Below are 12,629 nucleotides of genomic sequence, written 5' to 3'. Positions count from 1 at the left end.
GGGGTCCGACACCCGTCACCCCCGCCGATCAGCTGTTCGAAGAGTAGGAGCGCGCCGTGCCAGCGCCGCCTCCTCTGCACTGTTTACCTTCTAGCCGTTGCATCTGCAGCGGTGAGCAGTGTAATTACACCGAACCCTCCCATTCATTTCTATGGTACAGATCGCTGTACAGAACCATTACCGTACCATTGAAATGAATGGGTCGGCTTCTCTTCAAACAGCTGATCGGCGGGGGTGCCGGGTGTCGGACCCCGGCCGATCTGATATTGATCAAGGCTACTATGTAGCCGAAACGTCAGATTTTTTGTACACACTCACACAGAAGTCAGCGCACCCCTATATACAGTGTCTCACAGAAGTCAGCGCACCCCTATATACAGTATCTCACAGAAGTCAGCGCACCCCTATATACAGTATCTCACAGAAGTCAGTGCACCCCTATATATAGTGTCTCACAGAAGTCAGTGCACCCCTATATACAGTATCTCACAGAAGTCAGTGCACCCCTATATACAGTATCTCACAGAAGTCAGTGCACCCCTATATACAGTATCTCACAGAAGTCAGTACACCCCTATATACAGTATCTCACAGAAGTCAGTGCACCCCTATATACAGTATCTCACAGAAGTCAGCGCACCCCTATATACAGTTGTGGCCAAAAGTTTTGAGAATGACACAAATATTAGTTTTCACAAAATTTGCTGCTAAACTGCTTTTAGATCTTTGTTTCAGTTGTTTCTGTGATGTAGTGAAATATAATTACACGCACTTCATACGTTTCAAAGGCTTTTATCGACAATTCCATGACATTTATGCAAAGAGTCAGTATTTGCAGCGTTGGCCCTTCTTTTTCAGGACCTCTGCAATCCGACTGGGCATGCTCTCAATCAACTTCTGGGCCAATTCCTGACTGATAGCAACCCATTCTTTCATAATCACTTCTTGGAGTTTGTCAGAATTAGTGGGTTTTTGTTTGTCCACCCGCCTCTTGAGGATTGACTACAAGTTCTCAATGGGATTAAGATCTGGGGAGTTTCCAGGCCATGGACCCAAAATGTCAACGTTTTGGTCCCCGAGCCACTTAGTTATCACTTTTCCTTATGGCACGGTGCTCCATCGTGCTGGAAAATGCATTGTTCTTCACCAAACTTTTGTTGGATTGTTGGAAGAAGTTGCTGTTAGAGGGTGTTTTGGTACCATTCTTATGGCTGTGTTTTTGGGCAAAATTGTGAGTGAGCCCACTCCTTTGGATGAGAAGCAACCCCACACATGAATGGTCTCAGGATGCTTTACCGTTGGCATGACACAGGACTGATGGTAGCGCTCACCTTTTCTTTTCCGGACAAGCCTTTTTCCAGATGCCCCAAACAATCGGAAAGAGGCTTCATCGGAGAATATGACTTTGCCCCAGTCCTCAGCAGTCCATTCACCATACTTTCTGCAGAATATCAATCTGTCCCTGATGTTTTTTTTGGAGAGAAGTGGCTTCTTTGCTGCCCTTCTTGACACCAGGCCATCTTCCAAAAGTCTTGGCCTCACTGTGCGTGCAGATGCGCTCACACCTGCCTGCTGCCATTCCTGAGCAAGCTCTGCACTGGTGGCACTCTGATCCCGCAGCTGAATCCTCTTTAGGAGACGATCCTGGCGCTTGCTGGACTTTCTTGGACGCCCTGAAGCCTTCTTAACAAGAATTGAACCTCTTTCCTTGAAGTTCTTGATCATCCTATAAATTGTTGATTGAGGTGCAATCTTAGTAGCCACAATATCCTTGCCTGTGAAGCCATTTTTTTGCAACGCAATGATGGCTGCACGCGTTTCTTTGCAGGTCACCATGGTTAACAATGGAATAAAAATGATTTCAAGCATCACCCTCCTTTTAACATGTTAAGTCTGCCATTTTAACCCAATCAGCCTGACATAATGATCTCCAGCCTTGTGCTCGTCAACATTCTCACCTGAGTTAACAAGACGATTACTGAAATGATCTCAGCAGGTCCTTTAATGACAGCAATGAAATGCAGTGGAAAGGTTTTTTTGGGATAAAGTTAATTTTCATGGCAAAGAAGGACTATGCAATTCATCGGATCACTCTTCATAACATTCTGGAGTATATGCAAATTGCTATTATAAAAACTTAAGCAGCAACTTCCCCAATTTCCAATATTTATGTAATTCTCAAAACTTTTGGCCACGACTGTACAGTATCTCTCAGAAGTCAGTACACCCCAGTATACAGTGTCTCACAGAAGTTAGTGCACCACTCACATTTCTGTAAATCTTTTCTTCTATCTTTTCATCTGACAACAATGAAGATCTGATACTTTTGTACAATGTAAAGTAGTCAGTGTACAGCTTGTATAAATTTGATGTGTCATCAAAATATCTCAACACACCGCCATTAATGTCTAAACCGCTTGTGACAAAAGTGAGGACGCCCCTAAGTGACAATGGCCAAATTGTGCCCAAAGTGTCAATATTCTGTGTGTCCGCCATTATTTCCCAGCACGGCCTTAACTCTCTTGGACATGGAGGTGACTAGATCTTCACAGGTTCCACTGGAATCCTCTTCCTCCTCCATGATAACATCACAGATCTGGTGGATGTTAGAGACCTTGTGCTCCTCCACCTCCCGTCTGAGGAGGCCCCACAGATGCCCCAAAGGGTCTAGGTCTGGAGACATGCCGTTCCAGCACCTTTACCCCCAGGTTCTTTACAAGGCAGTGGTCGTCTTGGAGGTGTTTGAGGTCATTATCATGTTGGATACTGCCCTGCGTCCCAGAAGGGTGGGGGGGTCATAGTCTGCTTCAGTATGTCACAGGACATGGCGGCATTTATGGTTCCCCCAATGACTTGTAGCCCCCCACCACCATACTGGACTGTAGACAGGACACAATGGTCTTGGTGCTCCTCACCTGGTTGTCACCACACACGGCAACCACCCTGTAACCTCTGCAGCAATGCTGGCAGCACTCATACAACCTCTGGATATGACGCTGAGCACTGACAGGCTGACCCCCACCCCTGTAACCTCTGCAGCAATGCTGGCAGCACTCATACAGCCTCTGGACATGACGCTGAGCACTGACAGGCTGACCTCCCACCCCTGTAACCTCTGCAGCAATGCTGGCAGCACTCATACACCCTCTGTATATGATGCTGAGCACTGACAGGCTGACCCCTCACCCCTGTAATCTCTGCAGCAATGCTGGCAGCACTCATACAACCTCTGGATATGACGCTGAGCACTGACAGGCTGACCCCCACCCCTGTAACCTCTGCAGCAATGCTGGCAGCACTCATACAACCTCTGGATATGACGCTGAGCACTGACAGGCTGACCCCCCACCCCTGTAACCTCTGCAGCAATGCTGGCAGCACTCATACAACCTCTGGGTATGACGCTGAGCACTGACAGGCTGACCCCCCACCCCTGTAACCTCTGCAGCAATGCTGGCTGTACTTATACAACCTCTGAATATGATGCTGACCACTGACAGGCTGACCCCCACCCCTGTAACCTCTGCAGCAATGCTGGCAGCACTCGTACAACCTCTGGATATGACGCTGAGCACTGACAGGCTGACCCCCCACCCCTGTAACCTCTGCAGCAATGCTGGCAGCACTCATACAACCTCTGGATATGACACTGAGCACTGACAGGCTGACACCCCCCCCCCCTATAACCTGTGCAGCAATGCTGGCAGCACTCGTACAACCTCTGGATATGACGCTGAGCAGTGACAGGCTGACCCCCCACCCCTTTAACCTCTGCAGCAATGCTGGCAGCACTCATACAACCTCTGGATATGACACTGAGCACTGACAGGCTGACCCCCCCCCCCCTGTAACCTGTGCAGCAATGCTGGCAGCACTCGTACAACCTCTGGATATGACGCTGAGCACTGACAGGCTGACCCCCCCCCCACCCCTGTAACCTCTGCAGCAATGCTGGCAGCACTCATACAACCTCTGGATATGACACTGAGCACTGACAGGCTGACCCCCCCCCCTGTAACCTGTGCAGCAATGCTGGCAGCACTCGTACAACCTCTGGATATGACGCTGAGCACTGACAGGCTGACCCCCCACCCCTGTAACCTCTGCAGCAATGCTGGCAGCACTCGTACAACCTCTGGATATGACGCTGAGCACTGACAGGCTGACCCCCCCCCCCCCCCCCACTGTAATCTCTGCAGCAATGCTGGCAGCACTCATACAACCTCTGGATATGATGCTGAGCACTGACAGGCTGACCCCCCACCCCTGTAACCTCTGCAGCAATGCTGGCAGCACTCATACAGTCTCTGGATATGATGCTAAGCAGTGACAGGCTGACCCCCACCCCTCTAACCTCTGCAGCAATGCTGGCAGCACTCATACAACCTCTGGGTATGACGCTGAGCACTGACAGGCTGACCCCCACCCCTGTAACCTCTGCAGCAATGCTGGCTGTACTTATACAACCTCTGGATATGATGCTGAGCACTGACAGGCTGACCCCCCACCCCTGTAACCTCTGCAGCAATGCTGGCAGCACTCATACAGCCTCTGGATATGACGCTGAGCACTGACAGGCTGACCCCCACCCCTGTAACCTCTGCAGCAATGCTGGCAGCACTCGTACAACCTCTGGATATGACGCTGAGCACTGACAGGCTGACCCCCCACCCCCGTTACCTCTACAGCAATGCTGGCAGCACTCATACAGCCTCTGGATATGACGCTGAGCACTGACAGGCTGACCCCCCACCCCTGTAACCTCTGCAGCAATGCTGGCAGCACTCATACAACCTCTGGATATGACGCTGAGCACTGACAGGCTGACCCCCCACCCCTGTAACCTCTGCAGCAATGCTGGCAGCACTCATACAACCTCTGGATATAATGCTGAGCACTGACAGGCTGACCCTCACCACTGTAACCTCTGCAGCAATGCTGGCAGCACTCATACAACCTCTGGATATGACGCTGAGCACTGACAGGCTGACCCCCACCCCTGTAACCTCTGCAGCAATGCTGGCAGCACTCATACAACCTCTGGATATGATGCTGAGCACTGACAGGCTGACCCCCCCCCCCTTCCTGTAACCTCTGCAGCAATGCTGGCAGCACTCATACAGCCTCTGGATATGACACTGAGCACTGACAGGCTGACCCCCCACCCTTGTAACCTCTGCAGCAATGCTGGCAGCACTCATACAACCTCTGGATATGATGCTGAGCACTGACAGGCTGACCCCCACCCCTGTAACCTCTGCAGCAATGCTGGCAGCACTCATACAACCTCTGGATATGACGCTGAGCACTGACAGGCTGCCCCCCACCCCTGTAACCTCTGCAGCAATGCTGGCAGCACTCATACAACCTCTGGATATGACGCTGAGCACTGACAGGCTGACCCCCCACCACTGTAATCTCTGCAGCAATGCTGGCAGCACTCATACAACCTCTGGATATGACGCTGAGCACTGACAGGCTGATCCCCCACCCCTGTAACCTCTGCAGCAATGCTGGCAGCACTCATACAACCTCTGATTATGATGCTGAGCACTGACAGGCTGACCCCCACCCCTGTAACCTCTGCAGCAATGCTGGCAGCACTCATACAACCTCTGGATATGACGCTGAGCACTGACAGGCTGACCCCCCCATCCCTGTAACCTCTGCAGCAATGCTGGCAGCACTCATACATCCTCTGGATATGACGCTGAGCACTGACAGGCTGACCCCCCACCCCTGTAACCTCTGCAGCAATGCTGGCAGCACTCCTACAACCTCTGGATATGACGCTGAGCACTGACAGGCTGACCCCCCACCACTGTAACCTCTGCAGCAATGCTGGCAGCACTCATACAACCTCTGGATATGACGCTGAGCACTGACAGGCTGACCCCCCACCACTGTAACCTCTGCAGCAATGCTGGCAACACTCATACAACCTCTGGATATGACGCTGAGCACTGACAGGCTGACCCCCCACCCCTGTAACCTCTGCAGCAATGCTGGCAGCACTCATACAAACTCTAGATATGACGCTGAGCACTGACAGGCTGACCCCCACCCCTGTAACCTCTGCAGCAATGCTGGCAGCACTCATACAACCTCTGGATATGACGCTGAGAACTGACAGGCTGCCCCCCACCCCTGTAACCTCTGCAGCAATGCTGGCAGCACTCATACAACCTCTGGATATGACGCTGAGCACTGACAGGCTGACCCCCCACCCCTGTAACCTCTGCAGCAATGCTGGCAGCACTCATACAACCTCTGGATATGACGCTGAGCACTGACAGGCTGACCCCCCACCGCTGTGACCTCTGCAGCAATGCTGGCAGCACTCATACAGCCTCTGGATATGACGCTGAGCACTGACAGGCGGACCCCCCCACCCCTGTAACCTCTGCAGCAATGCTGGCAGCACTCATACAACCTCTGGATCTGATGCTAAGCACTGACAGGCTGACCCCCACCCCTGTAACCTCTGCAGCAATGCTGGCAGCACTCATACAACCTCTGGATATGACGCTGAGCACTGACAGACTGACCCTCCACCCCTGTAACCTCTGCAGCAATGCTGGCAGCACTCATACAACCTCTGGATATGACGCTGAGCACTGACAGGCTGACCCCCCCACCCCTGTAACCTCTGCAGCAATGCTGGCAGCACTCATACAACCTCTGGATATGACGCTGAGCACTGACAGGCTGACCCCCCACCCCTGTAACCTCTGCAGCAATACTGGCAGCACTCATACAACCTCTGGATATGACGCTGAGCACTGACAGGCTGACCCCCCACCCCTGTAACCTCTGCAGCAATGATGGCAGCACTCATACAACCTCTGGATATGACGCTGAGCACTGACAGGCTGACCCCCTCCCCTGTAACCTCTGCAGCAATGCTGGCAGCACTCATACAGCCTCTGGATATGACGCTGAGCACTGACAGGCTGACCCCCCCACCACTGTAACCTCTGCAGCAATGCTGGCAGCACTCATACATCCTCTGGATATGACGCTGAGCACTGACAGACTGACCCCCTACCACAGTAACCTCTGCAGCAATGCTGGCAGCACTCATACAACCTCTGGATGTGACACTGAGCACTGACAGGCTGACCCCCCACCCCTGTAACCTCTGCAGCAGTGCTGGCAGCACTCATACAACCTCTGGATATGACGCTGAGCACTGACAGACTGACCCCCCACCACTGTAACCTCTGCAGCAATGCTGGCAGCACTCATACAACCTCTGGATGTGACGCTGAGCACTGACAGGCTGACCCCCCACCCCTGTAACCTCTGCAGCAGTGCTGGCAGCACTCATACAACCTCTGGATATGACGCTGAGCAGTGACAGGCTGACCCCCCACCCCTGTAACCTCTGCAGCAATGCTGGCCGCACTCATACAACCTTTGGATATGACGCTGAGCACTGACAGGCTGACCCCCCCACCCCTGTAACCTCTGCAGCAATGCTGGCAGCACTCATACAACCTCTGGATAGGACGCTGAGTACTGACAGACTGACCCCCACCCCTGTAACCTCTGCAGCAATGCTGGCAGCACACTTACAACCTCTGGATATGACGCTGAGCACTGAGAGGCTGACCCCCCACCCCTGTAACCTCTGCAGTAATGCTGGCAGCACTCATACAACCTCTGGATAGGACGCTGAGTACTGACAGGCTGACCCCCCACCCCTGTAACCTCTGCAGCAATGCTGGCAGCACTCATACAACCTCTGGATATGACGCTGAGCACTGACAGGCGGACCCCCACCCCTGTAACCTCTGCAGCAATGCTGGCAGCACTCATACAACCTCTGGATATGACGCTGAGCACTGACCGGCTGGCCCCCACCCCTGTAACCTCTGCAGCAATGCTGGCAGCACACTTACAACCTCTGGATATGACGCTGAGCACTGAGAGGCTGACCCCCCACCCCTGTAACCTCTGCAGCAATGCTGGCAGCACTCATACAACCTCTGGATATGACGCTGAGCACTGACAGGCTGACCCCCACCCATGTAACCTCTGCAGCAATGCTGGCAGCACTCATACAACCTCTGGATATGACGCTGAGCACTGACAGGCTGACCCCCACCCCTGTAACCTCTGCAGCAATGCTGGCAGCACTCATACAACCTTTGGATATGACGCTGAGCACTGACAGGCTGACCCCCACCCATGTAACCTCTGCAGCAATGCTGGCAGCACTCATACAACCTCTGGATATGACGCTGAGCAGTGACAGGCTGACCCCCCACCCCTGTAACCTCTGCAGCAATGCTGGCCGCACTCATACAACCTTTGGATATGACGCTGAGCACTGACAGGCTGACCCCCCCACCCCTGTAACCTCTGCAGCAATGCTGGCAGCACTCATACAACCTCTGGATATGACGCTGAGCACTGACCGGCTGGCCCCCACCCCTGTAACCTCTGCAGCAATGCTGGCAGCACACTTACAACCTCTGGATATGACGCTGAGCACTGAGAGGCTGACCCCCCACCCCTGTAACCTCTGCAGCAATGCTGGCAGCACTCATACAACCTCTGGATAGGACGCTGAGTACTGACAGACTGACCCCCACCCCTGTAACCTCTGCAGCAATGCTGGCAGCACACTTACAACCTCTGGATATGACGCTGAGCACTGAGAGGCTGACCCCCCACCCCTGTAACCTCTGCAGTAATGCTGGCAGCACTCATACAACCTCTGGATAGGACGCTGAGTACTGACAGGCTGACCCCCCACCCCTGTAACCTCTGCAGCAATGCTGGCAGCACTCATACAACCTCTGGATATGACGCTGAGCACTGACAGGCGGACCCCCACCCCTGTAACCTCTGCAGCAATGCTGGCAGCACTCATACAACCTCTGGATATGACGCTGAGCACTGACCGGCTGGCCCCCACCCCTGTAACCTCTGCAGCAATGCTGGCAGCACACTTACAACCTCTGGATATGACGCTGAGCACTGAGAGGCTGACCCCCCACCCCTGTAACCTCTGCAGCAATGCTGGCAGCACTCATACAACCTCTGGATATGACGCTGAGCACTGACAGGCTGACCCCCACCCCTGTAACCTCTGCAGCAATGCTGGCAGCACTCATACAACCTCTGGATATGACGCTGAGCACTGACAGGCTGACCCCCACCCCTGTAACCTCTGCAGCAATGCTGGCAGCACTCATCTCATACAACCTCTGGATATGACGCTGAGCACTGACAGGCTGACCCCCCACCCCTGTAACCTCTGCAGCAATGCTGGCAGCACACTTACAACCTCTGGATATGACGCTGAGCACTGAGAGGCTGACCCCCCACCCCTGTAACCTCTGCAGCAATGCTGGCAGCACTCATACAACCTCTGGATATGACGCTGAGCACTGACAGGCTGACCCCCACCCCTGTAACCTCTGCAGCAATGCTGGCAGCACTCATACAACCTCTGGATATGACGCTGAGCACTGACAGGCTGACCCCCACCCCTGTAACCTCTGCAGCAATGCTGGCAGCACTCATCTCATACAACCTCTGGATATGATGCTGAGCACTGACAGGCTGACCCCCACCCCTGTAACCTCTGCAGTAATGCTGGCAGCACTCATACAACCTCTGGATAGGACGCTGAGTACTGACAGACTGACCCCCACCCCTGTAACCTCTGCAGCAATGCTGGCAGCACTCATCTCATACAGCCTTTGGATATGACGCTAAACACTGACAGGCTGACCCCCCACCCCTGTAACCTCTGCAGCAATGCTGGCAGCACTCATACAACCTCTGGATATGACGCTGAGCACTGACAGGCTGACCCCCCACCCCTGTAACCTCTGCAGCAATGCTGGCAGCACTCCTACAACCTCTGGATATGATGCTGAGCACTGACAGGCTGACCCCCCACCCCTGTAACCTCTGCAGTAATGCTGGCAGCACTCCTACAACCTCTGGATATGATGCTGAGCACTGACAGACTGACCCCCACCCCTGTAACCTCTGCAGCAATGCTGGCAGCACTCATCTCATACAGCCTTTGGATATGACGCTAAACACTGACAGGCTGACCCCCCACCCCTGTAACCTCTGCAGCAATGCTGGCAGCACTCATACAACCTCTGGATATGACGCTGAGCACTGACAGGCTGACCCCCACCCCTGTAACGTCTGCAGCAATGCTGGCAGCACTCATACAACCTCTGGATATGACGCTGAGCACTGACAGGCTGACCCCCACCCCTGTAACCTCTGCAGCAATGCTGGCAGCACTCATACAACCTCTGGATATGACGCTGAGCACTGACAGGCTGACCCCCACCCCTGTAACCTCTGCAGCAATGCTGGCAGCACTCATACAACCTCTGGATATGACGCTGAGCACTGACAGACTGACCCCCCACCCCTGTAACCTCTGCAGCAATGCTGGCAGCACTCATACAGCCTCTGGATATGACGCTGAGCACTGACAGGCTGACCCCCACCCCTGTAACCTCTGCAGCAATGCTGGCAGCACTCATACAACCTCTGGATATGACGCTGAGCACTGACAGCCTGACCCCCCCACCCCTGTAACCTCTGCAGCAATGCTGGCAGCACTCATACATCCTCTGGATATGACGCTGAGCACTGACAGGCTGACCCCCCACCCCTGTAACCTCTGCAGCAATGCTGGCAGCACTCATACAACCTTTGGATATGACGCTGAGCACTGACAGGCTAACCCCCACCCCTGTAACCTCTGCAGCAATGCTGGCAGCACTCATACAACCTCTGGATAGGACGCTGAGTACTGACAGGCTGACCCCCCACCCCTGTAACCTCTGCAGCAATGCTGGCAGCACTCATCTCATACAGCCTTTGGATATGACGCTAAACACTGACAGGCTGACCCCCCACCCCTGTAACCTCTGCAGCAATGCTGGCAGCACTCATACAACCTCTGGATATGACGCTGAGCACTGACAGGCTGACCCCCCACCCCTGTAACCTCTGCAGCAATGCTGGCAGCACTCATACAACCTTTGGATATGACGCTAAACACTGACAGGCTGACCCCCCACCCCTGTAACCTCTGCAGCAATGCTGGCAGCACTCATACAACCTCTGGGTATGACGCTGAGCACTGACAGGCTGACCCCCCACCCCTGTAACCTCTGCAGCAATGCTGGAAGCACTCATACAACCTCTGGATATGACGCTGAGCACTGACAGGCTGACCCCCCACCCCTGTAACCTCTGCAGCAATGCTGGCAGCACTCGTACAACCGCTGGATATGATGCTGAGCACTGACAGGCTGACCCCCCACCCCTGTAACCTCTGCAGCAATGCTGGCAGCACTCATACAACCTCTGGATATGACGCTGAGCACTGACAGGCTGACCCCCCACCCCTGTAACCTCTGCAGCAATGCTGGCAGCACTCATACAACCTCTGGATATGACGCTGAGCACTGACAGGCTGACCCCCCAACCCCCCCACCCCTGTAACCTCTGCAGCAATGCTGGCAGCACTCATACAAGCTCTGGGTATGATGCTGACCCCCCACCACTGTAACCTCTGCAGCAATGCTGGCAGCACCCATACAGCCTCTGGATATGATGCTGAGCACTGACAGGCTGACCCCCACCCCTGTAACCTCTGCAGCAATGCTGACAGCACTCATACAACCTCTGGATATGACGCTGAGCACTGACAGGCTGACCCCCTCCCCTGTAACCTCTGCAGCAATGCTGGCAGCACTCATACAGCCTCTGGATATGACGCTGAGCACTGACAGGCTGACCCCCCCACCCCTGTAACCTCTGCAGCAATGCTGGCAGCACTCATACAGCCTCTGGATATGACACTGAGCACTGACAGGCTGACCCCCGACCCCTGTAACCTCTGCAGCAATGCTGGCAGCACTCATACAACCTCTGGATATGACGCTGAGCACTGACAGGCTGACCCCCACCCCTGTAACCTCTGCAGCAATGCTGGCAGCACTCATACAACCTCTGGATATGACGCTGAGCACTGACAGGCTGACCCCCGACCCCTGTAACCTCTGCAGCAATGCTGGCAGCACTCATACAACCTCTGGATATGACGCTGAGCACTGACAGGCTGACCCCCCCCCCCACCCCTGTAACCTCTGCAGCAATGCTGGCAGCACTCATACAACCTCTGGATATTACGCTGAGCACTGACAGGCTGACCCCCACCCCTGTAACGTCCGCAGCAATGCTGGCAGCACTCATACAGCCTCTGGATATGACGCTGAGCACTGACAGGCTGACCCCCACCACTGTAACCTCTGTAGCAATGCTGGCAGCACTCATACAGCCTCTCGATATGACGCTGAGCACTGACAGGCTGACCCCCACCCCTGTAACCTCCGCAGCAATGCTGGTAGCACTCGTACAACCTCTGGATATGACGCTGAGCACTGACAGGCTGACCCCCACCCCTGTAACCTCTGCAGCAATGCTGGCAGCACTCATACAACCTCTGGATATGATGCTGAGCACTGACAGGCTGACCCCCACCCCTGTAACCTGTGCAGCAATGCTGGCAGCACTCATACAACCTCTGGATATGACACTGAGCACTGACAGGCTGACCTCCCACCACTGTA

The sequence above is a fragment of the Bufo bufo genome (assembly GCF_905171765.1).
Source record: "Bufo bufo chromosome 4 unlocalized genomic scaffold, aBufBuf1.1 SUPER_4_unloc_7, whole genome shotgun sequence".
Taxonomy (NCBI): domain Eukaryota; kingdom Metazoa; phylum Chordata; class Amphibia; order Anura; family Bufonidae; genus Bufo; species Bufo bufo.
This window is presented reverse-complemented; position numbering follows the sequence as displayed.